Below are 14,688 nucleotides of genomic sequence, written 5' to 3'. Positions count from 1 at the left end.
CTCACCTTCCTTTCTTCGCCTCCACACTGAAGAGAGCTGCCTCCTTGCCTTGTGCACCACTTGGTCCCTGCAACATCCCCAGTGCCCCCACCGTGAGGGCAGGCCCCAGGGCCTCAGTCCCCTGAAGACTTGGCCTCACAGCTAGGAAGATCCAGAGTCCCGGGGTGCTCCCGCCATCCTCTGGCAGCGTCTCACTCTGGACGTGGCCCTGGCTGTGGCTCGAGTTGGAGCAGCTGTGAAGGGGTTGGACATGACAACACAGCAGGTGGCCTGCACAGCCGATGCAAATGCTGCCGTCACCCAGTGGCCATAGCTCCTCCTTCTGGGGTGCCCTGAGACTGAAGAATGCGGTGGGGGACCACCTGGAGCAAGGTGCACAGGCCGGCCTGATTGCTCAGGCTATCGGGCCCCTAGGCTGCTGGAGCTGTGAACCACTCCCAGGCTGCTGGCCCAATCTCAGCCATTGGCAGAGAGGGTAGTGGGCGTCATGCTCCACGGACAGGCCCCTAGCACCAAGGGAATCACCTCGGTCCCACCCCCATCCCCTTCCCCTGGCTTCCGGGGGCTCCAGGGAGCCACGTGATACCTCTGCTTCCCGGAGTGCCCGCCTTCAGGCACATTGCCTGTCTTCCATCTGGCAAAATTCAGGTGGAAGCTGCCATTTCCTTGGCCTCCAGAAATTCAAACCGTGAATTCCCACTTCCATATCCAAAAAAGACACTCCTGTGTCCCACAGGACCTTTAACCTCTGGGTGCTCTCCCAAAGTGTCCAATGAAAGGCAGAGGGCAATGTGGCTGGATAGTTTCTTCCATTGAGCAGAGTGTCCAGTGCGGTCTGGATGATAGGAGAGTGGGTACAAACCCAGTTTGATACAGTTGATCTCCTTTGCTCAGGGGCACCAGAGCCACAGGGTACAGAGCTCTCTCTGTGTCTCTGTCTCTGCTTCTGGCACGCAGTGTTTCTCTGTCCATCTTTGTGTGTAGTAGGGGATTGTGTCTGTGTGTCTCTGTCTCTCTGACTGGTGCTGTTTCCCTCTGCCACTCTCTGGACACCAGCGCTCATAAAAGATGCTTAACCTAGGCATGAAGCCAAAGCTCTCCTCCTGTGTGAGTTGCACCCACGGGAGATCTGACTTTGTCAGTTCACACAGCTGGGGAATGCAAATACTGGGGAATGCAAATGAGAGGCAAACATAGGCGATCTCTGTTGAACCACAGAAGGAGACAGGCATCCCTCCCTCCCTCCCTCACATGGTGGACATGAACACTGCAAAGGACTACAGTGGCTTGGCCACACTTTGGACAGGGGGAAAATGGGGCATGCTCTAGCTGGCATGAGGGGACTAACTGAAACATGCTTGAATGCCAGTCAGTGAGACGCTAAGGACAGCTCTCCATTAAGGGCCAGGACTCACCGGTGCCAGAGGCATCAAAATCTGCCAATTTAGCCTATACAGGCCCTTTCAAGGTGGTGCTGTTCTCGTCCAGCCTCCAGGTTGAGAACACACTGCAGCCTACTCTGTCTCCTCAGGCCTGTGAGGTCGGGATCACCAAAGGATCAACTGAAGCCATCCTTTGTATAGTCCTGATATCCAAGCGTTCTGCAAAGAGTATAAAGAGTGATGTTTTAAACTGGCAAACTCTGCAGGTAGCAGCTGCTTATACTGCAAGTTGCATCAGTCAACCAAAGCTTACACAAAATGCAAGGTGTGCTCATGCCCCTGGTCATTTTGGGGAAAGAATGCTGCTACACTTAAGGACAGAAGGATCTTTGTAGCTGTGTATCCAAGGGGCTGTAGCCCCGCCCGCTATTCTGTGCCTGGAAATCCACCCCATTCTGTTTCTTGGCTCCTATCCATCATCACTAACTTCCCACTGGTGCTTTCTACCTGCCTGTCCTTTTGGCAAGGGATTCGGGGTGCAGCAGCACACTCGGAAAAAGGAAGGAATTCACATCAGGACATCTTTTAACGAGCAATGTGGTGTCTTCCTCATGACTGCTATTCACTAATGCCTGGAGCCTAAATACAGCAGGCTCTGAACTAGAACCTGTCTCTCACTGTCCCAGGGTCCCTGCATACAAACACCCTGCCACCCTTGCTTCATCCCTGTTCCCTCCCTCACAAGCAGACACTGGCAGTGGGGCACTCACACACACCCCACACCTGCACTTTGCTCACCTTTCTGCACTGCCAGGTAGCTGGAGGTGCTCGTCAGATTCCACAGTCACACCTGTCTCTGCCAGGATGCCTGGGGATTCACTCTGCGAGCCTAGCTTAGCATGTCATTTGTCTCGCATGGTGCCAATATGTAACACACTTGGAGAGGGAGTGTGCTGGCTGACAGGCTTATCCTAGGCAGCACTAGCACAAGACTTTCCCAGATCTCCTTCTCACATGTGTGCAACAATCTGCAGTGAAGCCGGCTCTCATTCCATTCCTCCTCCTTCCAGCCTCTTCCTTTTTCTGAAGGACCCTGGCCTCTTCAAAATCGGAGGTCCTGCCCTAGCCTCGTCCAGCATTTCCACACGATAGCCAATGCACCACAGACTGAGGGGTCCACAGACAGTGGTTCTAAATCCCCACATCACTTGATTTATTTCCTCTGAGTGACTCCTCAAACTCCCCACCACTGCTTACTGATACAAACACAACACAGCAGAAATTGTGAGCTTGGTTATGCCTCTTGATGTAACTGCAGATTTGCAGAGTCCCTGTCCAGAGCTGTCACCTGTCATCCTTTCCTCATTCCTGTCCTGGACAGGGGCATCACAGAGATGCATGGACCAGTCTCCCCTAGTCTGTGAACGCCTCGTGCCTCCTCTTTTTGTTGCTCCACATCTCATTTTCTGTAACCTTCCTCTCTGTGTCTGCAGTGGGCAAGAACCTTGCACACACACCCACACACACACACACACACACATGCAACACAAGCACACATGTATAAGGGATAGGGACACAAATGCAAACAGGGAACACGTGGCAGTACATGAAGAACCACTGATTCATAAAAAATACAGAGATTTCCATATTTCTTATGGGAAAATCTCCATTCTGACCTTCAAATGTGAACTGTACCAAAGTCCAACTTCCATGAAGGAGCATTAGCACCTAGATTTTGATATAGGAAATATAGGGAATTCCATATTCCAGAAAATCGTTGTCTTGATAATGTATGAGAAACACAAAGAATTCCATATTTCAAGAAGAAACAGCTGTGCCGATATTTTCACTTGTGAAATAGGGGCAATACCAATACCATACTGGATCTCCATATCTTAAGAAAAGCAATGCCTGGATTTTCTTGTGTGAAACGTAGAGTATCCCAGATTTAATGTAAGAAAATCACCACCTAGTTTTTCATATAAGAGGTACAGAGAATTCCATATTTCATGTAAAAAACTCTGCATACAGATTTTAATAAAGTGAAATAAAAAATTCAATATTTCATGTAGTAAAATTAGCATTGAGATTATCATATGTAACATACGGAGAATTCTATTTTTAATAGAGTAAAAATGTTGCAATGATTTTCATATCTGAAATATACAGAATTCCAAAAGGCATGTGGGGAAACTGGCACCCAGGTTTTCCTTTGTGATACACATAATGTTCAATACTTCCTTTAGGAAAATTTGAGCAGAGATGTTCATATGTGATACATAGATATTTCATATTTATGTAGAAAATGGATGGCCCTATTTCAAATATGATAGGTAGAGAACTCCATATTTCATATAGGAATATTGGCACTCATATTTTCATATATGAAGCATAAAGATTTCTTTATTTTTGAACAAATATCTGGGCCAAGATTTTCTTATATTAAATGTGAAAAATCTCATATGACATGTATGAAAATCTGTTCACAGATTTCTATATGTGAAATATAGAGATGTCCTAATTCATGTAGGAAAATCTATTCCTTGATTTCTATAAAGTGAAATATAGAAAATTACATACTTATGTCAGAAATCTTAATTAAGATTTTTGTATATGAAATATACAGAATCCCACACATCAATATAGCAGAAAAGTCTTTGTTCTGATTATCATCTGTAAAATGTATGTGATTCCATATTTCATTTAAGAAAATCTGCACACTGATTGGCATATGTGAAACATACAGAATTCTGTATTTCGCATTTGAAAATCTATGCCCACAAAAGCCATGGTAATATTTTCATATGTGTTGTAGAGAAAATTTAATGTAGGAAAAAGAATGTCCATATATTCAAAGGTTTAATATGGAGAATTCCATATATTGTGTAGGAAAATGTGCTCATAGATATTCATTAATGTAACATAAACAAGTCAATATTTCCATCAGAAAATCTTTATCCATTTTCATAGAGTGTATTCCATATATCATGCAGCACAATGTGTGCCTAGATTTTCAAATGTGAACTATAGAGAATTACATATATTTAGTGCAGAAATGACAGCACTCATATATTTGTATGTGAAATAACAGTATTGCCTATGTAAATCAAGGAAATCTGGGCCCAAATGTCTTTATGTGAAGTATAAAATATAGCATATTTCAGGTAAGATAATCTGTACCGTGATTTTCATTTTTGAAATTTACAAAGTTTCTATTTCATGAGTGAAAATTTGCATCATGCTTTCATATGTGAACTATTGAGAACATACTTCCTGTCAGAAGATCTTAATGGAGATTTTCACATGGAAAATATATAAAATTCTATACTTCAAGCAGGAAAATGTATGATCAAATTGTCCTATGTGAGATATACTCAATTCCATATTCATGTAGGAAAAAGTGTGCACAGACATCCAGATATGTAATATCCCACAAGCCATGTATTACATCCAGAAATATACAACTAGATTTTCAAAAGTGAAATGCAGATTTCATATTTCACATAGAAAACTCTGCACCCATATTTTCACATGTGAAACATAGAAAAGTACAAAAGTTCCTTCATGCAGGAAAATCATCCTTCAGGTGTACATATGCATGAAGCAGGGCATCCAAAGCCAGTGATCTGGAAGAACCCAGAGGAATAGGGTGTGGAGGGATGTGGGGTGGGCTTAAAGATGTATTGGACACATGTGTACCTATGGCTCACTAAGCTTGATGTATGGCAAAAACCATCACAATGTTGTATAGTAATCATCCTCCAGTTAAAATAAAGAAATCAATTTAAATTACTGACAAAATAAGAAAGAAAAGCACAAGGAACTCTTCTCAGTGCTCTCTGGTGACATAAATGGGAAGACAATCCAACGTGAAGGGATCTATATAAGCATATAATTGATTCACACTGATGTACAGCAGAAACTAATACAACAATGTAAAAGAATTATACTCAAATAAAAAATTGATTTAAAAATATTACAATGCAACTATACTTCCAGCAGTGAATAAATAAATGGTTTCCCCATTTGCAATATATATGTCTTTAGGGACATTACGCTAAGTAAAATATTTCAGTTAGAGGAAGACAAAAACTTTCTCATCACATGATATTGTTAGCTAAAATACCTGAGTTATAGAAACAGTTGAATCTGGTTATCGAGGGCTAGTGGAAATGGACCATGATGGTCCAAGGTACCAACTTTAGTCATACGTTGAATAATCTCACCAAAGAAGATACTGTAAGAGGGCAGAGAAATATGGAGCTGCACACTGAGCTCAGGTCCATTAGTGAAGTTCAAAATCCAGCTCCACCAGAGTCAGGCTCTCAGAAGAGTTTAGTTAAAGATATACTGCAGGCTTTGCCCAGGGCCCTCCAGGTCCTCTGGCCTTGGGCTAGGGAGCAAGCCAGGGCACCTGGGGACAGGCTAAAGGCAGTGTCTTGCAATGGCCCAGAGCTGTTTGCTAGAGCCACTCACTGGCCTGGCCCCAGGTTCAGAGCAATAGCCAAGCTCTCCCATCCCCACCTCCATGACCAAACGGTTGTGGCTTCTGCATGAGTCAGTCTACAGGACAGAGGATGAGATGGCTAGATGGCATCACTGACTCGATGGATGTGAGTCTGAGTGAACTCCGGGAGTTGGTGATGGACAGGGAGGCCTGGCGTGCTGTGATTCATGGGGTCGCAAAGAGTCTGACACAACTGAGCAACTGAACTGAACTGAACTGATGGCCAAAATGCTCATTTGATATTTCCAGTTCTTATGAAAAGATCTCTATTCTTTCTCCTTCTGTTGTTTTCTTCTAGTTTTATGCACTGTTCATTGATGACGGTCTTCATGTTTCTGCTGCTGCTGCTGCTAAGTCGCGTCAGTCGTGTCCGACTCTGTGCGACCCCATAGACGGCAGCCCACCAGGCTCCCCCGTCTCTGGGATTCTCCAGGCAAGAACACTGGAGTGGGTTGCCATTTCCTTCTCCAATGCATGAAAGTGAAAAGTGAAAGTGAAGTCGTTCAGTCGTGCCTGACTCTTTGCGACCCCATGGACTGCAGCCTACCAGGCTCCTCTGTCCATGGGATTTTCCAGGCAAGAGTACTGGAGTGGGGTGCCATTGCCTTCTCCCTGCATGTCTCTAAGGTGCTCTTATTGGAATACTGCCTATAGTTGGATGCACCTTTCCCTTTCTCCCTTGGTTTTTGCTTCTCTTCTTTCTTCTGCTATTTTAAAGCCTCCTGAGATAATCACTTTGCCTTCTTGCTTTTCATTTTCTTTAGAATGGCTTTGTTCACTGCCTCCTGTACAGTATTACAGTCCTCCATCCATAGTTCTTCAGGCACACTGTTAACTAGATCTAATCCCTTGAATCTATTTGTCACCTCCACTAACATATTCATAGGGGATTGGATTTCAGTTGCACCTGGCTCTGCTAATGGTTTTCCCAGCTTTCTTTAGTTTAAGCCTGAATTTTGCTATGAAAAGCTAATGTGCAGAGACAGTCATCTCCAGGTCTTATTTTTTCTGACTGCATACAGCTTCTCCATCTTTGGCTACCAAGAATGTAATCAGTTTGATTTCGGTATTGACCATTTGGTGATGTCCATGTGTTAACTCATCCTTTGTGTTATTCAGAAAGGGTATTTGCTGTGATGAGTGCATTCTCTTGGCAGAATTCAGTTAGCCTTTGCCCTGCTTCATTTTGTTCTCCAGGGCAAACTTGCCTGTTATTCCAGGTATCTCTTGACTTCCTACTTTGGAATATCCATCCCCACTGATGAATACATCTGTTTTTGGTGTTAGTTCTAGGAGGTCTTCTAGGTCTTCATATGACTGATCAGCTTCAGCTTCTTCGGTATCTATGGTAAGGGCATCAACTTGAATTACTTTGAGGAGAATGAAAGAAAAACACATCATACCTAAGTTAGGGGATGTAGCAAACTAAATACAAATAGGCAGCCATGGGAAACAATAAACATTAGAGCAAAATAAAGGAAATAGAGAATAGAAAAATGACAGAGGTACTCAACAAAGGAAAATTTTGTTATTTAGAAAGGTCAAAATATGGCACAACTTTAGCTATATTGATCAAGGGAGGAAGAAGACTCAAATTACTAAAATGTGGAGTAAAAAAGGAAAACATATTACCAACTTTAGAGAAATAAATATTGTAAAGGAATACCATGGCACTAATTATAAATTTTAGTTGAAATGGATAAATTTCTAGAAATACACAAATGACAGAAATTGACTCAAGAAGAAAATGAAAATTTGAATAGCAAAGTGATAGAATTAGTATTTTTAAACATCTTGCCCCACCACCTCACAAAAGTCCCCCTACCATAACTAGACACAGATAGCCTCATTGCTGAATTTTACCTTATATTTAAACCAAAAGTCATGCCAATTGGCCACACACGCATTCAAAATGTATCCATAGAAGTGGAAAGGGACTTTTCGCAGCTCATTCTATGAGGCAGTATAACTTGAATGCTAAAACTAGAGACCAGTTATTTTGAAGAATTCTCTTTAACTTTGCTCCATCCAGTATTTGCTCATGATGAATATCATGTTTTTCATTTTTGACAGGAAAATGGTGGGAATGATACTGTGTTCATATCATCTCATTCTATCAGGTGGTTCATGATTTCAATGTATCCCAATATTGATGATTTTCCCTTGGATCACTTGATTAAAGTGGTTGCTGTCAAGCTTCTCCACTGTCAAGTTACTCTCCCCTACGTTGTAATTAAAACATTCTTTTCTATCTTAGAGTATATAAATATTTTATTCCTCACCAAACTTTAGATTTATTAATTTAATTAAATCTATTTGATTAATAGTCTCTTATTTTACTAAAGGTATCATGACTTGTCACTATCATTTATTTTGATATTCATATTGTTCCAGCCTCAGATAGTGGGAACCTCCTTAAACTAGGCTCTCTGTCCTTTTGACAGACATCTCCCCATCATTCTTTGAATAATTGATCCTTTTGGTACAAGATATTCTATGCATGCCTTGTACTTTCCCTGACCGATTCATGGAATGAACAGTTTCTGCACGAAGTACCAATATTTTTTAGTGGAAAATGGAGTTTGGAATCCAATATATGAGACTTGTATATACTCATTATTTCCCAGTTCCTCTCATTTGCTAGAGTCTGGAAAATGTACACGTGTGTGTGCATGCCTTGTGTGTGATCCTCCCTATATAGCTCTGACTCAGATATCACAAAATGCTGGATTGTCTCCAACCCATGTGAATGCCTTTCTCAACATGTTCAGACTCTGGCACCCACTCCAGGCAACTCTTTTATAGATATACCCCCTTTACCCTGCTTGGGCTTTGATACTCTGCACTGGGTCACCTCCGCATACCCCTTGTTCCACTCAGCATCTAACTGCCTACACAGGGCTGCCCCACTTCCATGCCCTTCTCCTTTTGCTTGGGCTCTGACTTCCTACACACACAAATCTGCCTCCTCCATATGGATTTTCTCTTTTCTAGACTTAGAATTTTACTCTGCATGCCTGGCCAGCCTCCTATTTAATATCCTCTGGACTAAACTGATTCTTGTGGCCTTCTGCTCTGTGAAGGCCTCTTAATCCCACTTTGGCACTGAATACCCATGAAACATCCTAGCACGGATATCCTTTTTTCCCTGCTCAAGTTCTCACATATCATACTACACACCTCCCTTCCCTGTTCTTGTGGATCTTATCGTTTCACCTTATTTGAGTTCTGACTCCCTGTACTAGGATACTCTGTCTGCATGGATATCCTCTTCACCCCTACCCTCTCAACTGGCCCACTACGGCACCATGCTCCCCTGTCATGGATGCCTGTCTTGATAGATCTCACTGAATTGCTTTATGAATAGTTGCTTTATACTTTGGGGTATAATCCCAAAGGATGACTTAATTAATTATGTTGTTCATCCTGTTCTAGTTTTGGCCATTGGAAGCTCATTCCTGTCTTCTTTGACATAACCCCATTATTCCAGGGCATTTTTTTAGCACTTCCTTTTTGATACAATAAGAACCCCTGCACTCCTCTTCTATATTTCTTCTCTGAGCCCTACAATCAGTATTTTCTCCAAGAAGCCTGGTTTCTTTTCTTGGAAAATAGTATTAGGCACCAAGATCTGTGCTTATTTCTACATCATTGTTTCTTTCATATTTTGGGAGTATCATTTCTCTTTGACCCTTTCAGCTAACAGAACGAAGAAACATATGTATGTATGCTCATGTGCCATCTACTTAACTGTTAATTCAAGTATGCATGTGTAACAGTATCAAGACTGTTAACTTGTAATCCTACGAGAGAGAACACTAACAACTAGATCAAGTGCTTTTATCTTGGCTTTCAGTCTTGCAAACTCCAGTTCATTTCCAGTTACTTAAGTCAGGAGATCTTAGTGAGGTGGTTGTATACATTTGCAATATAATCAGATTGTTTAGTCAAATTCTGTATTCCATTCTTTATGTCAAAATGTTTTTTTTTAATATACATACATTGATTCACTTTTGGTGCTGTAAGATTCTACAGGTTTTGACAAATATGCAGTGTCATGTATTTACCATAACATCATACAGAAAAGTTCCACTGCTCTAAAACATCCTCTATGCCTGGAGAAAAGGAAATGGCAACCCACTCCAGTATTCTTGCCTGGGGAATCCCAGGGACAGAGGAGCCTCATGGGCATAGTCCATGGGGTCTCATAAAGCCAGACACAACTTAGCAATTTAGCACAGTCATTTTTAGGAACACTGTAGGCCACAGAAAACACATCAGTGGCTCCTAGTTGGTGGCCTCTCATTTACTATCTTTCTTTCCCACTTGGTGCTCTGCTCCACAGGAACACATGCCCACGAGTCTGCTCTGCTCACCCAGTGTCTGGATTTAACAAATGGAAAAATAAAAATAGAAGATGAACTCACCCTCCCAGTAGAGCACCAGGTTCAGAAAGAATACACAGGCAAGGAGATAGCATCCTGTCATTCCCCACCTCTTTTTCAATTGCCCGCTGGAAATGTTGCCATTTCTCTTTAAGCCCTACTCCCAGTTGACCCCTGCAAGCCTCCTTATCCTGTGTCCTGAAGTTGTCACAATGGCCACATGGGTTCTGGCTGGGGCGGGGCCCTCTGTGACATCAGCAAGGGCTCAGCCCTGGCTGGTCCTCAGTCTCCAAGTGCCTGGGCAGACCAGAGCACCAAGGGCCTTTTCCTCTCAGCTCACCATGTGGTCCCTCAAATGGTTCCTGTGCTTATCCATGGGTGTTACCTATGTTTCTGCCTTAATTTTTACTTCTCTAAGAGAGAAAGCCAAAGAACTCCAGGGGAAGGTTCTGTGCAGAGGGCGCTTTTTAATTTGGCAGAATCTACCAGAGCATGCCCAAAACTGGCTTGAGATCACGTTGTTCTGGATTTTTCTCACTGTGCTGATGTACCTGACAGTGAAGTTGGCAGGAGAAAGTGGCTACAGTAATGTGCAGAATTCTCCTGCCCATCAGGGCACTTCATTTTGCTCTCCCAGAAGGAAAAAGGAAAAGGCATCTCCCAACAAAGACTACATGTTCCAAACCTTAATCCTGCTCATGATGGACCTTGTAAAATCTGTGTCCAGTATGCAGAATCTGAAACTCACCACAGCAAATGGGAGTTACCTCAATCCTTCCAATGTCGACGTTTCTGTAGATGCATACAACATTACAGTATATGAGCTCTGGGGCAACGAAGAATCCAATTGAGTGGATTTGTGCATCAAAGTAGGTGACTTGTAGAGCGTTGACATACCTTATACAAAATAATAAAACTATTCTGAAGCAAGAGGAAAAAAAGCCTCTGATATTTTTTATTTGCTCTACAGTTTTACCTTTTCCAGAACGTCATATAATCGGCAGCATGCAGTGTATAACCTTTTACAGATGAGCTTATTTTACTTAATAACATTCATTTTGGTTTCATCCATCTCTGTTTGTGATTTGATAGCTCATTTCTTTTCATTCTTGAGTAATATTCTGTTATGTTGATGTACCGTAGTTTGTTTATCCAGTCGTATATTAAAGGGCACTCCAAGTAAGTGAAGTCACTCAGTCGTGTCTGACTCTTTGCAACCCCATGGACTATAGCCTACCCCACTCCTCCATCTATGGGATTTTCCAGGCAAGAGTACTGGAGTGGGTTGCCATTTCCTTCTCCAGAGGATCTTCCCGACCCAGGGATCAAACCCAGGACTCCCACATTGTAGGCAGACACTTTACCATCTGAGCCAATAGGGAAGGCCAAAGGACACTTTGGTTGCTTCCAATTTGTGTGTGTGCGTGTGAGAGAGAGAATATAAACTAAGCTGTTATAAAATTTATGTGCATGTTTTTATGTGGGCATTAGCTATCAAATCAATTGTTGAACTCTCTAGGAGCATAACTGTTAGATCATGTGGTATGACAATGTTTAGCTCTGTAAGAAATTGCTTCCAAAGTGACTCTACCATTTTGCAATCCCACTAACAACGAATGAGAGTTCCTGTTGTTCCTCATCTTTGCCAGTAGTTGATTTTGTCAGATTTTTCTATTTGACCATTTTAGTAAGTATGTAGTGGTATCTCACTGTTTAATTTCACCAGTCTACTCTAAAAAGTTATCTTATTTCCATATTTCCATTGCAGCATGTCTATTGTGTTTCATTACCATAAATTCTTCAGGTGTTTTATCTTTAATCTGGGTTTAAATAGATCTTCTGCTCACCAGAATTCTGCTGCTGTTTATACCATCACTGATTATTTTGCTTAGTCTTCTAATTATTTTTTCATGAAGGACTGATAAGTTGAAATCATAGATATTGGAAAATATTTATTTTTAATTGAACACTGACAACACTTTCTTTTCCTGAGTATTGCTTTGTCCACTAATGTTTAGTGCCTCCACACAAAAGTTTAAGTTCAGCACGAATTTCCCCCCCAACCTTTTTTTGTTTGTTTTGATTCTCATATACTTACTAGATATTAACCAAATCTGTATTAGTACCAGTTGCCATTGCAACTGTACATTTACAAGTTTTACTACAACCATGTATGTATTTTATCAGAATCTTGATTTTATTATGCGTCTTCTTCATGTAGTTTTGAAAAACTATAGGCTCATTATTCAAGTTTTTAATAGTCTGTGCCTCTTCTCCACTGAGATTCAAATGAATCCATTTATATAATTGAACAAAATATATTGAGTGAAGCACTTTCACAGCATCATCTTTTAAGATTTGAAATAGCTCAACTGGATTACATCACCCCCACTAGCTTTGTTCATCATGATGCTTTCTAAGGCCCACTTGACTTCGAATTCCAGGATGTCTGACTCTAGGTGAGTGATCACACCATCGTGATTATCTGGTTCATGAAGATGTTTTTTGTATAGTTCTTCTGTGTATTCTTGCCATCTCTTCTTCATATCTTCTGCGTCTGTTAGGTCCATGCCATTTCTGTCCTTTATTAGGCCCATCTTTGCATGAAATGTTCTCTTGGTATCTCAGATTTTCTTGAAGATATCTCTAGTCTTTCCCATTCTATTCTTTTCCTCTATTTCTTTGCACTGATCACTGAGGAATAAATGAGTATATCTTTCCTTTTCTCCTTTGCCTTTCACTTCTATTCTTTTCACAGCTATTTGTGAGCCCTCCTCAGACAACCATTTTGCATTTTTGCATTTCTTTTTCTTGGGGATGGTCTTGATCCTTGCCTCCTGTACAATGTCACAAACTTCCATCCATAGTTATTCAGGCACTTTATCATTCTAATCCCTTGAATCCATTTCTCACTTCCACTGTATAATCACAATGTATTCAATTAAGGTCATACCTGAATGGTCTAGTGGTTTTCCCTACTTTCTTCAATTTCAGTCTGAATTTGGCAATAAGGAGTTCATGATCTGAGCCACAGTCAGCTCCCAGTCTTGTTTTTGCTGACTATATAGAGCTTCTCCATCTTTGGCTGCAAATAATATAATCAATCTGATTTCGGTGTTGACCATCTGGTGATGTCCATGTGTAGTGTCTTCTCTTGTGTTGTTGGAAGAGGGTGTTTGCTATAACCAGTGCGTTCTCCTGGAAAAACTGTTAGCCTTTGCCCTGCTTCATTCTGTACTTCAAGGCCAAATTTTCCTGTTACTCCAGGTATTTCTTGACTTCCCACTTTTGCATTCCAGTCCCCATAATGAAAAACACATCTTTTTTGGGTGCTGGTTCTAGAAGGTCTTGTAGGTCTTCATAAAACCATTCAACTTCAGCTTCTTCAGCATTACTGGTTGGGCCATAGACTTGAATTACTTTGATATTGAATGGTTTGCATTGGAAACGAACAGAGATCATTCTTTCATTGTTGAGACTGCATCCAAATACTGCATTGTGGACTCTTTTGTTGACTATGATGACTACTCTGATTCTTCTAAGGGATTCTTGTCCACAGTAGTAGATATAATGATCATCTGTGTTTAATTCACCCATTACAGTCCATTTTGGTTTGTTGATTCCTAAAATACTGATGTTCACTCTTGCCATCTTCTCCTGTTTGATCACTTTCAATGTGCCTTGCTTCATAGACTAACATTCCAGGTTCCTTTGCAATATACCTGTCAGAGAGGCCTCAGAGGGCTCAAACAAACCTTGTGTGCACAAGCAGCCAGAGTTCCCATGGAGACTGGGACAGAGCTGTGTTTGAGAGTCTCTTGTGGAGATACAGGTCAGCAGTGGACTGCCACAGGGGCAGGGGCTCTGGGTGCAACAGACTTGGGTATGGCTGAGTTTAGCAGAATTGGGTATGGCATAAACTCTCTTGGAGGAGGTCACCTATAGCCCCAACATAAAGCTGCCAGAACTTACACAGGACTGGGGAAATAGACTCTTGGAGGGCACAAACAGAACTTTGCGGCAATTTGGTATAGCTGTTGTGTCATGTGGTGTTGGGAAGGCTCATTCCAGGTCTGTTGAAGACTATACTGACAGGCCATTCAATGTGCTGTTATTGGATGTTAGGCCCGTGAGTAGTAAAAGGCCTCTGGACCACACTGTCTTATTAGCCTCTTGGTCCAGGAAAAATATTTCCTCTTTTTTTAATATTATATTATAGAATCCACTATTATATATCATTGATTTTATTATGGACCTGTATACCATCATTATCATCAGTCACACATTTGGCAATGTAAGGGACAACACCTTTTGAAACAGGTGATATAGAAAACAATATATATAGTTAGCAGTAATAGTAAAAGCATAAGAAAGAACTTAAGTCAAGAACTTCCATTAAGATATAATCCAGTGA

The 14,688-nt window shown here is 41.6% G+C and overlaps 1 pseudogene; it reads left to right on the top strand.

The window, feature by feature from the left end:
* The first annotated feature begins 10,486 nt into the window (after window positions 1–10,486).
* Window positions 10,487–11,125, top strand: LOC102190307 (annotated as a pseudogene).
* Window positions 11,126–14,688: the final 3,563 nt, after the last annotated feature.

Source organism: Capra hircus (genome assembly GCF_001704415.2).
Source record: "Capra hircus breed San Clemente chromosome X unlocalized genomic scaffold, ASM170441v1, whole genome shotgun sequence".
Classification (NCBI taxonomy): domain Eukaryota; kingdom Metazoa; phylum Chordata; class Mammalia; order Artiodactyla; family Bovidae; genus Capra; species Capra hircus.
Note: the sequence above shows the minus strand (reverse complement) of the source record. Positions and strands in the feature narration are given on the sequence as shown.